This window comes from Phaethon lepturus, unplaced genomic scaffold (genome assembly GCF_000687285.1).
Source record: "Phaethon lepturus isolate BGI_N335 unplaced genomic scaffold, ASM68728v1 scaffold5819, whole genome shotgun sequence".
NCBI classification, from domain to species: Eukaryota; Metazoa; Chordata; class Aves; order Phaethontiformes; family Phaethontidae; genus Phaethon; species Phaethon lepturus.
Window position 1 is genome coordinate 10,769 of NW_010565411.1, and position 22,247 is coordinate 33,015.

A 22,247-nucleotide genomic window follows, 5' to 3' on the forward strand; every position below is an offset into this window, starting at 1 on the left:
TTTGGGAAGAGTGTTACTACAGCGTGTACTTAAATAATGTTCATAATGTGGGAGGAGTAAGAAATCCTTACCTCTAGTTTCTTAATTGGTGCTGAACTCACAGTGGTTGATGAGTATACAGAGGGCATTCAAAGTAAAACCATCATTCTTACTAGTCTTATCTCTAAGGAATTTTTTCCCGTCAGTAGTCTATGTAGAATATTGAATTTATTGTCCAGAAACACGTCAGCTGCCTAAATCAGTTGTACAATATTTATTCAGATGTTTGGATTCCTGAGATGCTTCCCAGAACTTTCTTGAACATCAGTAGCTCATCTCAGATTCAGGTACACGGAGACATGAAGCATTTGCACTGTCTCTGCACAAGCCAGTGTTAAATAAAAAAAAAAATCTTTTTCAAAGCACATTGCCAGTAGTTCAAAACACCTTTAAAGTAATTATAGTCTTAGGTGTGTATGGCCTCCTAAATGAAAGTCTCTAAGATTTTGCCATTTCATGGTGTATGTCTGTCATATATGCGTTTCAGGAGAGTATTGTCTTTCATATTTAGAACTAGGTTACTACTTCGTTTCTGGAGTGTGCTTACAGTTAATATTACCTTTCGTTTATATCATTTCAGGAGTATGATGATGGTTATGGAACTGCTTATGATGAACAAAGCTATGATTCCTATGATAACAGCTATAGCGCTCAAGCACAAAGGTAAGTCTCCAGATGTGCTGTAACTACATTTGAAATATTCTATGGTTGGAAAGTTAGATTTACTTAAAGATTTTTTCAATTTCATCTTAGACAGCAAAAATGTTATAAGAGGCTTATTAGAAATAATACCCAGTGTTATTTGTCTCTAGTACCATGTAAATGTGAAAGTCAAGTTAACTGAGTGGTTGAAAAGAAATAGAAGTGAGAACTTGAAATAAAGTTTTACTGATGACAAATAATAAATCAAAGTTTTCAAAAGTTTGGAAAAAAAAAAGGAAACTCAGGAAAATTTAATTCTGAATCATTTTGGGGGAGGGAGGACGGGGAAAGGAGGAAAAAAACTTTATAAGATGTATTAAATAATCTGAAACACAGAGCTGTTGCATTTTCTTACTACTTAAACGTGGTTATATTTCAGTATTTTACCTTTATTTGGCTGTAAAAGAAGTACACCTTTTAGTTTTACTCCTCTGTGTAATTGTCTTTGTGACAAATTTGAATCTCTTGCCATTTGTGTTCCTTTCCCCACTTCATTCCCAACAGTATTTTTAAGCACTTCTTTATTTTCTTAAAATTTTGCTTTCTTCAAAAGAGTCACTATCTGAAATCTCCATGAGTTACCGGGAATATTAATGTGTCCTAATGATGGGAAAAATGGTATGAAGTACAAACTACTTGTGTTGGTTGGTAGTTTGAACTAATGACTGATTGCCCCCACTATTAGGTACTACTAATGTGCAGATCTGGAAGGCGACCTTCTGTGCACCTTTTACTGAGTTGTAATTTATTCTCACACTTTTTTCTCTTAGACCAGACATTCATAGTTTCAACAGTAGTAGATTTTGTAATGTTGTTGAGAATTTCTTTTATTGGCTATAAACTTCAAATGGTTGAAAATGAAAAAATGGCAAAATAACATCAAATGTTGTAGTTCTGCATTACTGCTTTGGTTATTTGGGGTGATTAGAGCTTCAGACCTTGCTCTCTGGGAAGAATGTGACAGTAGGAAAGGGACATATTGGTGGATATTGTGATGTTGATAAATAGATAGTGATTAGACTGTTTTACCTTCTAAATATTTAAGACCCTTCTTTTATAACATAGACTTATCTGAAATAGTACAGAACTGTTCACAGCAAAGTTAAAACTGTTTACACCTGACATCTGCTTTGCTGTAGTGTTGACACACCTAATTTAAATTTTGTTGTACAAATGAATGTTTTCCTGTGTCCAGCAATTCAGTCAATGTGAAAAAACTTAGTGGAAAGTTCAAGTGTCATTACTGTTGAGAACTAACAATGAAAATACCTTTGTGTCTGGTACTTGGCTCCTACAGAGGCTTGTAAGCTACTGAAAATAGATGAAAATAATACGACTTAAGAAACCAGCAGTGTAGGACCTTCAAAACATGAGGCTCTGTAGGATGTTACATTTAGAGAGCAGCTGCTGTAATGGATTTTTTCCCAGAAAGAAAATTGTCAAAATAGTCCTCAACTTTTATGTTGGTAATTCTGTTCTGTTTTATGGCTTCTAGTGTTGGTAAATGGGTTTATTGCACACAAACATTTGGACTTCATTATAAAGTCATTTGCCTGAGCCAAAACTAAACATTACTTGGATTTGATATTTTTTCCATGTCGAGCATTTTCACTAAGATTTTTTCCTTTGAACTAAAACTAGCAAAAAGCAAATTTCCCAAGAAATTAAATTGCTCTTGTAAAGGACTAATATGTCAGAATATATAAAATCTTCTTAGGTGTAATATATGCACATGTTCAGCCCAGTCTGGCAGGAGATACTTCATAAAATGATTGCTCTGCTTTGTATTTTGCCTGTAGTTTCACAATACATATACTGTTAGATTTTTTAAATTCATTAGCTTCTGAATGATTACTTCATCTTTTTCCCCTAATTTTAGTAAGTGCTTCATGGTAAAAGGAAACACGAAATGATTCACTTGTACGTTTCTCATGGCGTGTCAACACTCATTTTCTGGCATATATTCTGGCTTGGCAAAAAGATTTTTAGGATTCTATTGGCAGGCAAAAAGTAATAACTATAAACAGCCATCTGAGCTACCTAGAGCAGCATTCCTATCTTTAATCTGAATATCAAGTAGTACCCCATATTGCAAAAATGTCATTTTGTAACCACTAAGAGATACTTATCATATTTAGGTGCATTACCGTGTTCTTACTGTGAAGGAGATTAGTGAAAAGTGTATTGTTTTCATAGTTCAGCCTTACATCATTCTTCATATTTTGCCTGCACGAAGCATGGAAAGAAAATACATTTGAGCATAGAGGGCATTCACATGTTTAAAATGCATCATGTATAAATAACTCTTCCTCTTTCCTTTTGGAAGTTTTATTACTCAAAAAGTAATAGTATTTCTAGTATGTCTTCTGATATTAATGTCTCTGGAAGACTGATATTAATGATTTTGTGTATTAAAGAGGAAATTTGACAAATAGCTAGGAAACTGAAAAGATGAGTTTGCTCATTAAATTATTTGCAGTGGTTTCTCAGTATATGAACCCTCTTCCTGCACCTCATCAGACTTGAGTAACGTTCACAAGTGTGTGTACACTGTGTACAATGTACATGTGTCATACAGTGGAGACAGTTGAAATACTTGTTTTTAAAGTTTTTGCTTATTTTAGTGATTCTTCTGTTAAAGATGTAAGTTCTCCAAATTTGACCATTCAGTACAACACAGTATGGCTCTCCTTCATTGCTTTTAATTTTGATGTTTCTAGTGTGTTTTCCAGAAATGGGTAAATCTGAGATGGACTAGGATGGGTGATATGAATAGTTCAGATATGAAGAATAGCATACTGCATATTTGTGTGTGCATTAAGGTAGTTTGCATGCCTCTACAAACAATTCTTCCTTTCTATAATCTAACTGCTTGCTCCTATCAAATCATGTGTGTTTAAAAGTTTAATGGCATTTTATTTGACATTGTGTGATACTGTATCCTTGTTTGTGTTTGACAATCTGAAGCTTTAGTTAAAACCTGTCACAGCACTAACAGGGAAAGAAACCTCAGTTTTCTCCAAGTTCTCATCTATCTTAATGCCCTGTAATCCTATAAAAAAATAGTTTTCCTTTAAAATATTTTCTTATTGTTGTTGTGCAACAAAGCCCCAGATAGTGCTTCAGGATGTCTTTTAACAGAATTTTTTTTTATGGTCAAAAAGACTTCAAATATCTTTTGGAGCTGTACTGAGCTTTACTAGATACCTTGACTCATTTTTAGAAGAGATGTGACTAAATTATACATATATTTTTTTGCAGAGGATTGTTAGATGGTATTTTTACCAGTATAAACTGGGATAGTTAATCAACTGGGCTATTCAGTATTAGAATGTTTTGGGTTTTTTATAACAAAATTAATTTAACAAAGTATTTCTCAATTTCTGAACATCAAAGGCTAACAAACATGTAAAGCAGCCAAGATAGTTTTACCTTAATAGAGCATAACGAACACTGTCAAAAGCTGTGATCATTTATGGTTGATACTCAACGCCTAGCCAAAGAGAGCACCAAGACTAGGCTGAATGTTTCTCTGTCATGCAGAGCAGATTTCATGTTATGCAGTCCCTAATTCCTTCGTAAAATTTCTATCTATGTATGTATGTAGTAGTTTAATATGTGCAGTTGTATGCCAAAAACTTTTTTGGCATCTTATGGTAGAATGTGAATTACAAGTGTGAAACACCACACTCATGGGACTGCCGGTGCTGGTAATTTCTCATGTCAGATGCCTGTAGATGTGTCAGCAACCCTCACTAGCACATATGTATGCTTGTTTACAAGACCTAGCTGGCTCTTAAAGATCTTCCCCAAATCTATCTAGAACTGTAATCCTTTACTTGCATTTATTGCGAAAAGTAGTGGGTGTTTTAATGGCCTGATGTTAACGCCAGAACAATTTTATTATGAAAATTCAGAGAAGAATATTGTGGAGGAAGCAGGAGTATTTAGTTCAGTCTTCATTTAAATTTGTAGATCACTCTTAACATTTTCAGCATGAAGAAATAATTTATTTTAAATCTGTGAAATATGTTTCAAATTGAGCAAAAGTGCTTTTGTCCCTTAGTGGCTCCATACATGATCTGCGCAAGTGTTTGTGAAGACTATAATAGGGCAAAGGGAAATGGATGCTAATAAATCAATTGGCACTGTCAGTTCACTGTTTAATGTTCTCTAGAATACATAAGATTTATCACTGAGGAATTGTAGAATAATGGTAGTGTATGGAAACAAAGTCCACCAGGGAGATGTACTACATCATTCGGATTTAGCGCTGCCATCTGCTTAATAGCATTGAGATGACTACAGAGGTACTTATGATCAACCATTCATAGCAGTGACAGATGCTGCAGGGACTTAACATGCCAGAGAATGAGGTTTGTTACTAAAATTCAGATTATGTGATGAGGTTGCCGAGAAAGGGGGCTGAGTTTGTTACCTCTCCAACAGCATTAAAGGTTTACTGTGTGCTTTTAAGTTTACTATCAAGAGAGAATGGCTAACACAGTTACTGTATTACAAAAAATGTGGAGAACCCAATCTGTCTGCTTCATTGCACTCCGAAGTTTCAAATAACTTCTCTAGGCTTCTCTGCTAGCATTTAAATCTCAATACTTTTCCTAGGAAAAAAAAAAAGCTTCTGTCTAGCTTCATTGTTTAGCTATGGCAGACATCAGCAATCTCAACTAGAAAAGGAGTAGTTTGTATAACTATATGCCTGTGTCTGTTTAGGGGCAAGAATAAGTCATTCATGTAGTAATGTAGTCATTCAATGCTTAAATATAACTTAATTTTACACCTGGTTTTGGTCTTCAATGAGGGTGATCTCACCTTCACTCTGTCGCAGAATTTAATCTAAACACTGATATAAAAGGGGAAGATTAGGACTTGGCGTAATTGCTGGTGTTGTCTATGGTTTCCTGGTTTCCACACTTGCCTATTAATGCTCTAGATTTCACTCGGCAGCAACTATTGTGCCGCTGCTTTTGCATATCTAACAATAGTTGCTACCATTTCAAATCATACCAGAACGTGTTACATTCAGATACCTGTAAGCTGCCTGTAAACCGTAGAGCCATCCAGTCAAGCTAATCTGAATTGAAGGAATTGGCAAATTCGCTTTTCTATACCTTTGTTTATTCAGTGCCTCTAGTTCACTCTGTTTATTGGTTAATGTCTTGGGAAGTGAGAAGTACATGCTGCAGCTTTATTTTAAACTATTTGTCTAAAAGCATAAAAAGATAACTGCCCATGTGGTAATTCCTAAGCGTGTTAAAAGCTCAGATTTATGAGTGCCATCCAGTGAGGCCTTATTCTTTACTGCTCGTTTCAACAGTGACTGATTCAAGACATAAAATTTATTCGAAGTAGGGAAGACCTTGCACGAAGACCCTGTTACTTGAAAGGTTTGAGGAAGTTTGTGTTTCATAGTTTGTGGTAGTTAAGAACTAAGTAACTGGATATGGTTGAAAAGAGGACTAGAAACCACCTTGAAATCCAACAGTGGCCATTGTTCAACTGACGCCTAAATAATACAGCTGAATTGGTTTGCTAAAATCCTGAAAATCTCTAAATCCCTGATTTCATGCCACTCCAGAGGCACCTTAGTTTTGAGAGAAGCTGATGCCTATATGTAGTTCTTGGCAAGACCCTGCTCACTTTCCACTAGGAACTCAAATTTTCGGGTGTATTATGAACCTGTGCTCAGCAGTCATGCAAAAGTTGACAACATCGCTGTTTGTAAGAAGAGGATTTCCATGAAGAGCCGAGTATATGGATTTGAAATTGGCTTATGGAGGTGTTGCTACTGGTATTTGAAAGTTAACTGCTAACATTTTGTTTGTGGTGCTCAGTGTTTTAAATTTACGTTGTTAAGTTTGTCAGCAATCGTGCATTTCCAGGGTGTATAAATATGCATTATATGCAAAACAGTGTCTGTTACTGTAGCTTTTCAAGATGTAATTCTCTGGATTTTAATGCTAGTAGCTGTTTGTATTTCATGCTCTGACTTATAAATCAAGTCAATCCACAGCAGCTTGATTTCTGGGGATAGTGCAAATGGCTAGAGCTTTGCAGTTGTTGCTTATGAACACCTGGTATGTATGAGCTTACTGGAGGTTATAATTCTGTGCAAATAAAGCCTCAAAAGCATTAGCATAAACAAGTTAATGTATCTTTTAGTGGAAAATCCCTGCCATGTGGTTTCCTGCTTAAATTTTTACCCTCCTATGATTGGAAGAGATTATTTTCTGCAGTTTTTCAGATCTAGTTCTTCACGTTTAGATAGATTGTTTTCTTTTTTGTTACCTGTTATAAAGTGACAAGGTAAAATATTCCGAAGTGCTTCAATAGCACAGATATTTTTGTGAGTCTAGCATACGTGATTGAATTTTTTTTAAACAGGTTTACAGAAATCTGGTCTGAAACATCAGTAAATGGGAATAAGACTAAGGCAATTCAAGTTTAATGATGGAAAAAACTTTAAAGTTTTAGATGTTTAAAGAAAAAATTAATCTTAACAGAAGTATATCACATGCTGCACTCATGAAATTGGAAAAGGTTTTTAAAATCCTTTGATTTAAAGGATTTAAAATCCTTTGACAGTAGTTGATTATTTCACTATTTAAGAAATGTTAGGAATACTTTCAATTTGTACTAATTACACTCAGTAAAATGCTTTAGATACAAAAAAATTGTTTTGGTTTTCTTTATGGCTTTGCTATTAAACTTAACTAGAAATACTCCTCAGTGTTTAGAAAACAAATGAAAATGCATTTAAAAATACATTTAGATACCTGTTGGAGAAAACGTAGGTGTATTATAGTAGTACAAATAGTAGTAACATGAAACTTTTTGAGGAACCACAAAAGGAATTATTTCATAAAATGAGATTACTCATTATGTGTGATTGGTTTAATTTTACTCAGGTGATTGTACAGCATCTTAAACTGTGTGCTTGAATTACCGCAATATAATTATAAGAGGCTGAGTATTTGGTAGGATTTAGGATTTTTTCCTTGACTGATTACACAGGTGAAAACATGAGAAATGGGTAGGTCAAATAAGATCTTTTCAGAAGTTCTTAATAGAAAGAAAAACTCATTAATGGTGAATATTTTTGAAATATTGAATGCTATATTGTAGTTGTAAATGGTAATTTGTGGTATTAAAAGTACCGTAATTATATGAGAACTTCGATTTAATTGCAGTATGTTTTTTAAAAAAAGTAGTTTAAGCTTGGATGATGGAAGTAACAAAGAGAAAGGGGAGTATCCTGTTGCGAGGCCTCAGCAGGGTGCTGCAGCAGTGCTGCAAGGTATATTGTCTTTGGAGACAGAACTTAGATAATCAGGCTTCCACATCTTACAAGTTGAAGTTACTAATTCAGAAATAACTTTTCAAATGTCTTACATAATAAACTTTCTACTGGTTTCATTAAGAGATACCACGATAAGGAAGAAAGACTGCATAGTTTCTCTGGCTAGAGAAAGGGCAGCATCATAAATTCATGCCTGCAGTAGAAAGTGAAGAATTATGTAGAGAAGATGTATTTTCTCTAGTGTGGGGTGGAAAGGAACTTCAGTGGAAACTTACACTTTCTTGGAAGCCAGTGTCTATTAGTTGAATGAAAGAGGCATGAGAAATCAGGCTTCGTCCCTTCAGAATGTATTTTTGTCACAGAACATGTTTTTGTAGATTTGACGCTATTTTGCTGGCTAACAAGTCAACGTTGCATGTCTGCTTACTAGCAGTAATCGAAAATTGCAGCTTTTTCTCTTAGACTATCCTGTAGTATTTGGTTGCTTTCAAGGGAAGGAAAATAGTGCTTCTTTCCATTGGTGAGGAAATATATATTTAATTGGGCAACTTTAGAAATGGGAGATGGTTGCATGAAAGATTCAAAATGGTCTTACTTGTTTCTTCTCCTTGTATTTTATTTTAGAAGAAATACTGGGAGCTGTAAATTGGACTCTTAAGCACAATTTTGGCATCCTTCAGTTGGCAGACAATGAAAAATACAGTTTAGTAACCATTAGAATTTGAGGTTTATCGTGGTGTAATTGTCAGGTGCAATGTGCTTGGAACATATATGTTGATAAAAGTAGTAGAGCCCACATAAGCTCAGCAAACAAGTCTTAGCAGTTACGTGGATTGAATTATCTTTAACACAAGAGGAAGAGGGTCTTCCTTATTGTACTTGCAGAGGCAAGGCTCAAGCCCTGCCTGCATAAGGGGCATTAGAGAACCACTGGAAAGATCTCAAAGATGGTAATAAATTGCTTTAAGATCTGTCAGATGCTTATGATTGTGCAGCCCTGAAAACAGCTAAATACAATCTCTTTAACGAAATACCTTCCTTGATGGCACTTCAGTTATTTTTGAATGATCATATAAAACTGGAATGGAATGATATTTTTTCTCTCATGCTCTTCAGTGTCAACTGAGTAAGGATATCAAATTTATAGGAAACTGATGAAAGTTGTACTGTTCCTTCATGTTGTGGTTTAACCCCAGCTGGCAACTACGCACCGTGCAGCCGCTTGCTCGCTCATCACTGGGACGGGGAGGAGAATCGAGGGCAGAAAAAGTAGAACTTGTGGGTTTGAGATAAAGACAGTTTAATAGGACAGCAAGGGAAGTGAAAAAAAAAAAGATAAAAGAATATCCAAAATAAATGATGCACAATACAATTGCTCACCACTTGCTGACCGATGCCCAGCCAATTCCCAAGCTGCAGCCCCCCTGGCCAACTCCCCCCGGTTTTATAAACTGAGCATGACATTTTATGGTATGGAATATCCCTTCGGCCAGTTCGGGTCAGCTGTCCTGGCTGTGTCCCCTCCTAGCTTCTTGCTGGCAGGACACGAGAAGCTGAAAGGTCCTTGACTTGGTGTAAGCGCTACTCGGCAACAACTAAAACATCAGTGTTTTATCAACACTGTTCTCATCCTAAATCTAAAACACAGCACTAAACCAGCTATCAGGAAGAAAATTAATTCTATCCCAGCTGAAATCAGGACACTTCAGTAAATTAGAAAAACAAGAAGGTATGTTGTATATCTTACTGAGTAGTATTTCTAATGACAGAATGGTGACATACCATCTGTGCAGTTTTTGTGGATGAGGATATATTAAAGACAGTGTTGTCTTGTACTCCAGTCTGTGGCTAGTATCATCTTAGATCTCTACCAGCATCTTATGCGGGATTCAAGAGGAATAACCAAGGATTAGATGGAATAATAGCCACAGCCCTTTCCAGTATGGCACTGGATAGTCTAAAGATTTTGACTGATACCTGTCAGATCTTCATTATTCTCTGCTGCTTCCACTGTCCTGAGTAGTCTTGTCTGGAGGGAAAGGGAAGAAAACACATCCTTTGCCAATGTTAATATTCATGTTGGTTCACATCTCTGTTCCCATTTAGCAGTTGGAACACATTTGGTACACACTTGGGTAGTTTAAGGCTTCCAGTTTAGTTTCCTCTGATAGCAGTCTAGTTTGCTTCCCCCAAGCTGCCTTGTGAACCAGAAAAATGTATTGTGGGGATGGCTGGGGCTTGGTTCTAATTCACAGGCCAAAGTAAAATTTTAGTATTTAGGCAGCCTGAGTTTTTAGTAAAATGGTGCTTTCTTGTTTGTAGTGAATTTTTGACATTTTACTTAGCACTTTTGTGTTTAGGAATGAATTGTTGATGTATTCTATTCATAGTTTCAAGGTAAAGCTGTAGTTGTGTTGCTGTTCCTGAGAAGAAGCCTTATTAGTGTGCTTCAGTCACCTCTGCTAATTGCCATTTACCTTTCCCATTTTAAGACATGGGACACGAGTGTGGAGAGGGAGACAGAATACTGAATGAGTTCATAGACAGCAAGTGACTGTATGTTTCAGATAGTTGAACTGTTAGCTTTGGGAAAATCTGTATAGGTCTGTGCCTGGTAGGTAGCACCAGAATGTAGATGCCTTGGAGGGCATTTCACTGTTCTTAAGAAGTAAAACTTATTACAACTTCTGCCATAAAAAGTAATTTCTAAGTAGTGATAGCTAAGGCAATCCTTGAGGGGGCACTCTGGTCATCTTTTAGGACTATAGGTAATAGTATTGCTATTTGTATTATCCATATGAGAGTACAATGGGATATAAGTTAAGGAAGATTTTATAGAATACAGAAAAATGATACAGCTTTCACATATAGGTCTCAGTTGCTTTGTGAGATCATTATCTGTTTTACAGACATAAACTGAGATGCAGGATGAGAGTATGTACCAAAGAAACTTCTTCTAAGAAGTGGCAGAATTGGGCGTTAAACAAAAATCTATCTGCAAGATGCAAGAAAAGATGTGAATCTCTTCTTGATATCCTGGGTTTGTTATCCTGATGTTAGCTCAGTTACAGAATACAGTGTACTAGTGATCCACAGAATCATTAAGAACAGGTACTCAATGTTCAGGACAATTATGGGGTTATGAGAAGTTTCACTACAGTGATTGTCTTGACAATAACGTTTGGGACACTCTTCTTGTTTACTGTTGACAGATGCTTTCTGATATCAGAAGCAGCTGAGCGTGAAGATCTGGTAGGAATGATAGAAAGAATCTTGTCTTTGTGGAAAAGTTTTGTTCAGATGTGATCATATCAGTCAGGGTCTATGTGCTGGGTTGACCCTGGCTGGATGCCAGGTGCCCACCAAAGCTGTTCTAACACTCCCCTTCTCAGCTGGACAGGGGAGAGAAAATACAACAAAAAGCTTGTGGGGCAAGATAAGGATGGGGAAGATCAGTCAGCAATTACTGTCATGGGCAAAACAGACTTGACTTGGGAAATTAATTTAATTTGTTGCCAATGAAAATCAGAGTAGGATAATGACAACTAAAACCAAATCTTAAAACACCTTCCCCCCACCCCTCGCTTCTTCCCAAGCTCAACATCACTCCTGATTTCTCTACCCCCTCCCTCCCAAGCGGCTCAGGGGCATGGGAAATGGGGGTTGTAGTCAGGTCATCACATGTTGTCTCTGCTCCCTCTTCAAGGAGGAGGACTCCTCACAGTCTTCTCCTGCTCCAGTGTGGGGTCCCTCCCATGGGAAACAGTCCTCCATGAACTTCCCCAATGTGAGTGCTTCCCACAGGCTTGCAGTTCTTCAGGAACTGCTCCAGCCTGGGTCCCTGCCATGGAGTGCCATCCTTCAGGAACAGACTGTTCCAGCATGGATCCCCCATGGGGTCGCAAGTCCTGCCAGCAAACCTGCTCCAGCCTGGACTTCTCTCCCCATGGCGCCACAAGTCCTGCCACACCTGCAGCCCCTGGGCTACCAAAACCTTGCCATGCAAACCCAATACAGTCTATCACATAAGACCTATTGCTAGAGTTCCTTGTTTGTTCTTTCTGCTTTGCTGTTCTGTGTGACCTCTGTGTAGAACGACAAAGGTGATACTTGTGGAGCTACTCTTACCACAAAAGGAAACCTTTGTGTTTAGAAGGTTTTGTTTCCATCACTTTCTGAAACTATCCTAGCTTCTGTCTAAAGTGGTCAGTCCCAAAGTTACTTGTGATACTAATGTGCAAAAGAAAAAGCAGAAGTTTTTCTGTTTTATCCTGGTGAGCATTACAAGAAGCTGAACTGTTTGCAAAGGCTGTTTTTCATCACTGAAAATGAAGCAAGTTTCTGTTAACTTGGTGTTTAAACCCAGTAACCAGAACCAGGCTTGTCAATGCTTAAGTCTGGGCTTTTCCATTAAACTAGAAGCTTTCAATCTGAGACCTTTTCCTCTCCCCTTAGCAGTCAGGCTCCCTGACTTACTACATTTGTTTCAAACAAAGCAATGGCATAATGCTGATTCTAAAGGATGCCTGTATCAAATCTAAAGGGCTATGGCAATCACATTCATTAATCACAATGTATTTTGACTGCCTTTGTGTGTTTTTTGGAAATACTATAGAACACTTAGATTGTGCGGTTGACATGCCTGTTTTAGGATTGTCCCAAAAATAGCCTAATGGCCTATTTTGAGATCTTCATGAGAGTTAGGTTGAAACTCTTACCATTCTGTTGATATCTGTCCCAAGAGAATATACCAACATCTCTAGACAGAATAAGATAGCAGTTAATGTAGTCTAAAATGTAAGAGTTCGTTAAGACTTAACCATCATGTCAAGAGCAGTTATATAAAGATTTGTTCTTCTATTACGGTTCATCAAGATATTTTCAGAAACGATCAGCTTAGCAGGAAAGCCTGAGAAATTCAGGCCATATTCCATACGACCTTTGAAAGCTTATGTTGAATACCTCTAAATTAAAGTATTCTAAGATACTTCTCACAGCACAGTGCTTCTAGAAGAACGGCAGGAAGCTTCCCAGTCCTCTGTTTCACTAGATAAAAAAGCTTTTCTAAGGTTTTACTTCATCAAGGATGCAGTGCTAAAATCTGAGGTTGCTATTCTCTCTCAGGCTGTTTCTTGAACAGAGAACACAGGTACTTCCCCCTGGCTTCATCTAAACTACTTAAGCCTCATTTCACACTTTCTTTTAAGTATTGAGGATTAATGCCCAGCCCTCAGCAATTAGAAGCTACGTACTTAAGTTTATTGCTGCTTGCTAATCCTTTCATACCATTAGGTGGTTCCAGGATTTTATGTTGACATGGAAAATCAAAGCATTTTTTTCTTTTCCGTCTGTCTTCTCTCTTCTCAGCCCAAACACATTGTGCTGGAATGGGAATACAAAAGATGTTAAATATGAGGTGTTACAAGTAAGGGCTGTCTATGTACAAAAAGACCTCAGTCACAGCTGATACTCCAGTGTTGATTGCACTTGTCCTGTTTACTTGATGGTTAGGAAGATGCTTCAACTCAGCTGACTATACCATGTAATGCAGTTACCGTCTACTTTGTAGACACCTGGAGAAGTAAGGAAAAGTTAAGAAAAGAAAATTGAAGAAAATTGCCTCAGGAAGACATTTCACATCTGAAAACATAGGAACTCAAAGCAACTCATGGCATGTTTTTCCCTTGTTCTGGAAGGAGGGAGGCACATGAGGTAAAGAAGAAAATGAACCTGTTCTTGGTTTCGTTCTCCTTTCTATGAGACAAAATGAAAGGAATAGGAAGAAAAGGGATTCCCTTGCAGAATAATTCCATTAAGGAGAAGTAGAGTTTGAATAGTCTTCAGTTAGCATGCTAAGATGTCATAGAACCTGTATAAAAAAGTATAATTGTCAAGGATGCTTTTAAAACGAAAATTGACATCATGCCTTCTGTCCAGAGGAAAAATTAATTAATATCGCTACTTAATTCCTCACAACAGAATTGACCTCAGCTATCTCAGTGAAGGAGTTCAAACAATCAGTTTAGAACTTTGGTATTGCAGGTTCCTTTAACTAGGTTTCCTTTTATCAGGTGATTGCTTTGGAAAAAAAAAATACAGTTCTGTAAGCTGTAACTTCATATACAGTAGTAGAATTTTCTGTAGTTCCTCTAGAAAAAAACAAACTTCAGTTATCTTTGGTCTTGGTTGCGAATTCCATGGGCTATTCAGACTGTTACAGGTGAAACAAAAAATAATCTTTTTAAGTTTTCTTTTTACCCAGAATTCCTTACAGCCATTTGTGTGTACACACACCCTTTTCTTTGGGTCATAGTCTTTGAGTTGTCGTATCTGAAGTTTTGCATTTGTTTAACATACAGTTGAATTGACAGTGTTGGCATTGTTTGGAGAGCAGAAATGAAAGCAGTCAGAGAGGATTGAATTGCACTAGGCAACTTCCCATTATAACTTGTACTTTTGGACAGATTATTAATTTTGAATGGTTTGTCTGTTAATAAAGATGGGTAAAGATTTACTTTCAGTAAAGATTATTTTTTTCCTTTTCTGATATTTACTCATTTTGTGGTTTACACGCTGTAAAATGAGTAATTTTTTGTTTAATAGAAATTTTAGAACTCTCAAATGAAACCCTGCAAAAGTCATTCTGACAGCTTTGACAGATATGGGGATAGGGCTCAGCTGCTATAGGATTCTAAACTTGATGACAGCCTTAAAATAAATAACCAAGTACTGTGCGGAAGGATAGTGAATGTCAGTTTTAAGTTGGTTGTCAGAATAAATACTGTCCTATCACTGGCTGCTGCAGGGCAAAATTATTATTTGTTATGCTTCAAACTTTGCCCTTGTTATTCTGGGGTCATTGTCACATGGACTGACAAACCTTAGATGACATTTATGTTGTATACAGATACTTTTTTGTGGGTCTTCATAGTGCATTCTGGTTAAGTTTTTGTTAAGGAAGCCTCATACTAGCAACAACATACTCATCCACACTTTTTAGATATGCATTTCAACACACTGTATTATTTCTGGCCTGGATTGTTTCATAGGATTTAAAACTAGTTAAACACACCTAAAACACAAACAACCTAAACACAACAAATGATCTTTGTCTTGTGTCAGTTATTTGTGTGTCAGTGATGTTATTTGTTTTATATAAATGCTTTACCTGCTAATTCATGTTAAGGCAATAAATTGCTTTTTCTTTCTGTTTATTTTGTTAGCAATCAATCTAAGATTAGAAACATTTTGTTAATATTAGTATGCTAGTGATCGTACATTTGTGATTTTTTTTTTCCTTCTTATTTAGAAAGTAATGACTTGGTAGCATCAGTTTGTATTTTCCAAATATCATCAACCCTGGTTTTGGCTGTTAGAAAGAAAAGGAAAGAGACAATTGAGACTTGCTTTTGATGTCCTACAAACATGTCTAATAGACTTTTGTTCTGTCAACTATGTAAAAAGACTATACATAGCTATACACTACATGAAATATGAAAGCATAATGGAGAAGTAGTATGTAATGAGACTTGTTTTTCAGTTTCCATTCAGTGGTCTTAGTATAAAAAGAAAGGAAAATGGAAGACTGTTTTAGGCCATGGTTTTGGTATTCATACTTACTTCTGAATCCTAACAACTGCAGATTTCTGCTTTTAACTTAGTTCCTATCGTCATTTCTTACCTGCCTATTACAATGGTAGGATTTACATGTGTGTACATCTGTGTTGTTTTGAAGGCACTGGAACTTGTACACACATAGCAACTATATAACCCTCAGATCAGCAAGTTGCTTGTCCTTTATTGTATTTTTATCAGTGAATTCAAAGGTGCAAAGGCAAAATACTGGGCAACAGTAGGTAATGAAAAGAAGTTTATATGACAAATGAATTGGTTCAGTACCAACACCACCTACTCTTCTTTCATTGGCACTTGTAAGATCTTCAACCTTCCCAAATATAACTTTAAATATAGAATTCACACATCTGCATTTACACTGTGGACCAGGGGCTCAGTGATGAAAATAAATCCTAAATGAAAGTAAATGTTTTTTTCACCTTTAATTCATGAACAAACAGGACCTAAGTTGTCATTGTCATATAAATGCTTACCTTTCTTACCTTAGGGGATGTCTATATGCTTCGAGCTTTTTTCTTTTCAAAGGTAGGACATGTAATGATAAGCATTGCTTCTTAAAATGTAACTGCTCTATTTCTTGTTCTTATTCTTCCTACTTCCTTCTTCCTGTTCAGTGGAGCAGACTACTATGACTATGGCCATGGACTGAGTGAAGAAACATACGACTCATATGGTGAGTAGCTTTATGAGCTGAATGGCTACAGTAGTATATATAATCTGAGGAGAATTTCCATAAGGCAGGCTTCAGTTCTGCAGTGGATAACAGCTGTTCAGGGACTCCACTGTCACAGAGCTCCTCAAGTGCTTATTGAGAAAAATACCAAAAGAGGCTTCTGTGTATGTTAGCTAACAGTCATGTGAAACTAAAATCAAAGACATAAAAAAATAAAATCCAAATCATGCTGCAAGTACCCTTTTCATGTCACATTCTATGAAATTTAAGGGAAAAAAAATGGAGGTGAGGAGCTGTTTGCAGCTGAAAGCAAATGCTTCTAGTGTGGCACAACTGGCATTGGAACATGGTACAAGGTAAAAGTTCTCAGCTGACTCGGGGCCTAATTGAGTGCGTATTAGACTTGTATGGTCTTTCTGTATTAGTTCATTTTCATGCATCAGTCTTGTGAAATCAAGCAGGGAGTCATTATGTAAAGGTTATGAAAGTACTTTAGGTAGCTAATAGACATGAGGGCAATGGGTTACTCATATGGAGACAAAACAATGCGTAATGAAGCAAAAAAACCATATGCCAGTGGTAAAGATCACTTTTTTAAGCTAGAAGAGTGGTAGTGACAGGTTTAATTAAAGAAATCTGTTACAGATTAGAAGCATAAAGCATGTTAAAAGGCACCTTTGCTTAAGGGATAAATGTTAAATCTCTGGCTAGAGATCAGAGAAATAGAATCTAGATCACAAATCTCAAATGTTTGAGGATTGTTAGTAACTACTGTAAAAGAGTTGTGATTCTGGGTAACTGATGCTTCAGTGATTTTTAGAGCTCTACTTAAAATTTTCTGTGGTGTATTTCTTGAACTCCATTTGGAAGTGCTTCCTGCTGAAGTTGTGATAAATGCACCTAATACAGAATTGTTGTCTCCTTTAATTATTTATTTATTTATTAAGGAGTATGAAACTCCTTAATGTAGATAGAGTTGACTGGGGAAAAAAATGTGGATTGCAGTATTTAAGGTTCAAAATATGGATTTTTCATTGCTTTGCATTTAAAATTGGTTGTCTGTTTATCAGAATACTAATTGATGTATTTACTCAAGTTGAGAGGATGACTGTGAATATCTTGAAGAATGATTATGGGTTACAGCCACTGAAGTTTTTACACTTACACACTTTATGTCTTAACTAGCTGACCCTCAAGTAAATCCTTAAATGCAGAACTAGATACTAACAATCATCGTTACAGTATGTAAAGAACATTAGGTGCCTCAGACTAAAATTCGTAAGACTGCATAGTGAGCAGATCGTTGCCTAGTGCTGGCCAGGAGGAAACACAGATTCTCAGAAAGTACCTGAACTTTCCCCCTCTGAGAAGCTCGGGTGCCAGGCCAGAGGCTGTAGGAAGAATATCAGTATTTTTAGGATTCAGAGACCTAAATGGCACCAAAATGAAAACTGATAAAAAGGCGACTCTTTACCCTACTGATCTGACCAACTGCCTGAGAAGGACCAAATATTGCCCTTAAGCTGTGAACAAGACTGCTTTTTACACTTAAACAGTTACTTGCAGTGGTGCTTAAAAGCTGGGATATTTTTAATTCTTACTCCTCAGCCAGCTGCCTTTACGGTTAAGCTAGGGTTCTTTTCCTGCTTAATATAAGCCTTGATTTCTGTGTGATGAAGCAGCACAAAGATTGCTTTTCATATATGTTGTTCTGTTATCAGATTCCTGTGGAACTTGCCTGAGGTACAAGTTTAATTCTTTCAGCCTTAAACCAAATTTGAACTTGTTCCTTTTACCTCCTAGGCAAATGTTCTGACCACCTAGGTATGATATATAATCTAGGCTCTGCAGACAACCATCTAAATTTTTAAAAATAACGTAGCTTGGATGATACTTCTATGAAGAGATTGTGAAATTGGACCCTTGACTTATGGGATTCTTGTCACCTAATTTCAGATACCTACTTCTGAGCAAGTTACCATTCAAAGTTCAGGGCTTCTTTGACTGTTGACTTTGATTTTTATGTTTTCAAAATAATGATGCCTACATTTTAGGTTACCATACATTTGGATTCTACCCTTAGTTTCTGGTTTTGGTTCCCTTGGACACCTGTCTGCCTAGGGCAGGGCAGTTCTTCACAGTTAGATATGGAAGCACATACAGTGTTTTAGGTGTGTTTTGTTTTTTGCTTTTTTCTGTTTTTTTTCACCTTGGGGGTGATATGGTACTCTGTGTGTTTACTTAATTAAAGTGTAACTAAGTACTGTTTCATTATACTCTGTATTTGGTCCTGTGTTTTCCCTCTTGTAAATGCCTGGCACAATAGGTCTGACTCACTTAAGACAATACTTTGATACTTTTTGGTAAGATTTATTACCGCTGAAGTGTGGTAGGATTATGAAGCACTAAGTATAGCACAAGTTTTTCCAAAACTTATTTTGTTGTCAGAATTCAAACAAGCAACTTCACTTGCCCTTTTAGTTTTTTTTTATAATCTGCCTTCCTATTTCTTGTGGTCTAGAGGAATTGTGTTTATAGTGAAATTAATATTGCCCCATGGTTGTTAAAAGCCACAGGTGTTTGTAGTGATAGTTGAGGCTTTTCACTATTGAATTGCATATTTGAATTAAGCCTAAATTGGTACTGATGCAAAGAAGCTTATTTTTGAGGGTAGCTATTTGCTTATACATAATTCATATCCTCCATTCATTTCATCCTAGCGTAATTATTTGTAGGTCTGCTACTATAGCTGATGTTTCTGTGTATTTGCAACAAGAGGTCCAGCTGAATGCCAGAGCCCTAAATATTTTTGCCGTTAGCCTGTCACACTCCCTGCTGTTACGTGCTGAAAAAGCATTCTAAGTAGCTCATAGAGATGTGTTGTACCTAGATTTTTTGGTTGTTAGACTTCACTTTGTACACCTTGGTTTCAGTAAATAAAATGTTGCTATGTAATTCACAATTAAATAAGGAAAAAATAAGTACAGTGTCTGGGAACATTAGAAGGTGTCTAACTATATTTTCCCTTCTTGTAGGGCAAGAAGAATGGACCAACTCAAGACACAAGGCACCTTCTGCAAGGACAACAAAAGGCGTCTACAGAGACCAGCCATATGCGAGATACTGATTGTACTGTCTGATGTTGTGAAATATCCAATCTCCACCAGTCCTGTATACTGTTCAAAGTAATTTTTTTCTATGAACAATCCCTTTTTATTAAATCAAAGTGCATAAAAACCTGAGTGGATGGACTGAACTTAAAATATTTTGTTGAAAGAACAACCTGAACAGAAAGATATGTAAAACAAGGAACTTTGTTATTTCCAAACTGTATTTGAAAAAATAGGTGATCAAAAAAATAACATTTGATTAACTAGTGTTAAACAAAAAATAGGTTTACTAAATATGTTAGTCCATTCTTTTAACATAAGCGTAACCTTTTATTTTAAAGGTTTTCAACAATTTAGTTTTTAGTTTTTATTTTCAGCCATTTGCTAGATTTTCTCTTTGCAAACATGCGTAAAAAGGGAAGCAAATTACAAATGCAAATAATGTGGTATTTTGTAACTCGAGTCTTGAAATGTTCTGTAGTGTTAAGCAAAGTTTTGCCCTTGCTTGATACTAAATAAACTTTTGAAAGAAAATCAGTGTGTGTGAGATTAATTTTATTCTTTATCTTATAATAAAACTTCATAAATAGTAGTAAACAGGGAGAAATGTATAACAGTGATCAGCATAAAAGGCTCATATTAAACCTTGCGCAACTTCTTTAAAAAAATGGTATAAAACTAAATGTATATATACTCACAGTAGACATAAATGCTGTTTAAAGTATCCAAATGGTATGGATCTGCTTGAGTGCCACACTAAATCAAAATACTTTTGTTAAAAATGGTTTAAAATAGCTAATGAATTTTCTGAAAAAGATGTGACTAGTTTTCATCTTGTTGAGCATTTTTTCACTAGTGCAACTTTGGAATTTTTATGAGAATTTTGGTACGTTAATGACCACCTCGCTCCGTGCTGGAAGCAATAAACACAAAGCTTTTAAAGACTTTCTGACTTGACTAATTGAGGTCGCTTTCGTCAGAGACAGAGGATGTGTAACCCTTAAAACGGTCTTCATTTGCAAAGGTAAATAAATCAAATAAGATTTTAATCTCACTTAATTTATCTTAATATAACAATAAAAACAGGGAGGCTACAACTTAGAAAGTTTCATTTTAGAATGTAGGAAAGACTTTGAGGACACCTAAATTCTCATTTTAAAACGTTTAATTTGTGTTAGTAATCTAAAAAGCCTCAGCTTAGCTAGTTAAATTTGGACAAACTATTCCCTATTAAACAACTGTAAAACCTCATAACCAATAGTTTGTAATATGTTATTTTTCCATAAATTCTAGTAACTTAAACATTACAAATGTTATCTAAAGCTTTTTGTTAATCTTTAAGTTTCTATTAATTATAGTTTTATTTACATTGTTTTCTTTAGTTTTTAATAAAAAGTCTTTGAAATTTAGTAAAAATCTTTTTTTTCTTTTGTCAGGAAACCCACCTCCTTGGACAGCCAAGAGAACAAAAACCTTTAACCTTCTGATGCTTTGGTAGGTATCTTTACTCATCTGTGAAATTATTAGATAAGTAATGGAGCTTTCAATCAGGTCCTTAATTCTTTATTCTTAGTTCTTTATACACAATATATACTGTATATGAAGTGTAAATACATACACTGTGTATATATTGTAAATATATTTTGCTGGAGACTAACAAAAATCATCGGCTATGGTCAATTCTGGTGGGAAAAGTCATCATTAAAGAGGACATTAAACTGTCCCACTGTATGGACAGTGTCCTCTGGCTGTTTGTTTATTGGAAGCTATACATAGCTTTGACATTTCAACCAACCAAGTACTTCATTGGACAGAGGAAGGTGAAAGAAAACGAATATATTTTTATGCTAGTAGTGTTCAAAAGGGAATTTAAAACTCTAATGTGGTCATCAGACATGTCTAAAATGGTTTTCCAAAGCTGAAGAAAGCATTTTGTAGAATGATTTTCTAAGTTAAGCATTTATGCACAAGGAGCATAAGGACTGGTTTTTTGGCACAAATGAAGGAGAACAAGTCCATTGAAAAACATTAGCTGAAGAATAGCTAGCTAAACTTTTTCTGGTGAATACAATGTATAGAGTAAAAAACAATTTAACTGTATGTTCAGATTTTGTATATTTTAAATAGAACAAATTTTTTCATTATTTCCTACTTGGAATGGTAATTTGTCCTGCTAACCTCATGATCTCAGTGCCTTTAGTTGACAGGAATTAGATAAATAGAGCTCTGTGAAATACTGCGTGCATTGCACTGCCTCTGTGTACCACAGTAAATTTCGGAGACTGCTGTCACAGGCTAAAGGAACTTTTTGTACATGCAAAATAGCTTTAGAACAATTTTGAGAGTATTTTAAAGATTTATAGCTGAAGGACCCTTTTAAGGTTAGGAGAGCTTGGAGAAGCTTTCTGCCCTCTGGGGCTCAAAGGGCAAAGATTTAATACCAGCTGCTAGAACTGCTATGGAAAAAATGAGCATATAAATATTTTTTTAAATACTTACAATAGAATTGGCCAAAATTCTATTTTTGTTCACATCTTAACGTAATATGATGAGTTATATGTCACAACAAGTTTTCATTTGGAAATACGAAGCTTTATATTAAATATACGATGAAACTTGGTGGGTTTAAACTGAAATGTCTGCTAGCCATCCTTGCTTTAAGATAAGAAGTGAATTCAACCTTCTGTAATATTTATCCCACTCGTTTTTTTATGCCATCTTTCCTTAGTGCCTCCTGTATGGAGGATGAATGTATCCGCATGCGTTTGTA

At 35.9% G+C, this 22,247-nt stretch overlaps 1 long non-coding RNA gene across 1 annotated transcript; it reads left to right on the forward strand.

The window, feature by feature from the left end:
• Positions 1 to 617: 617 nt before the first annotated feature.
• On the forward strand, positions 618 to 20,011 carry LOC104627067. Its single transcript, XR_738093.1, has 3 exons — positions 618 to 702; positions 16,309 to 16,367; positions 19,403 to 20,011. It is a non-coding gene; the product is annotated as an uncharacterized LOC104627067 (long non-coding RNA).
• The last annotated feature ends 2,236 nt before the right edge of the window (positions 20,012 to 22,247 follow it).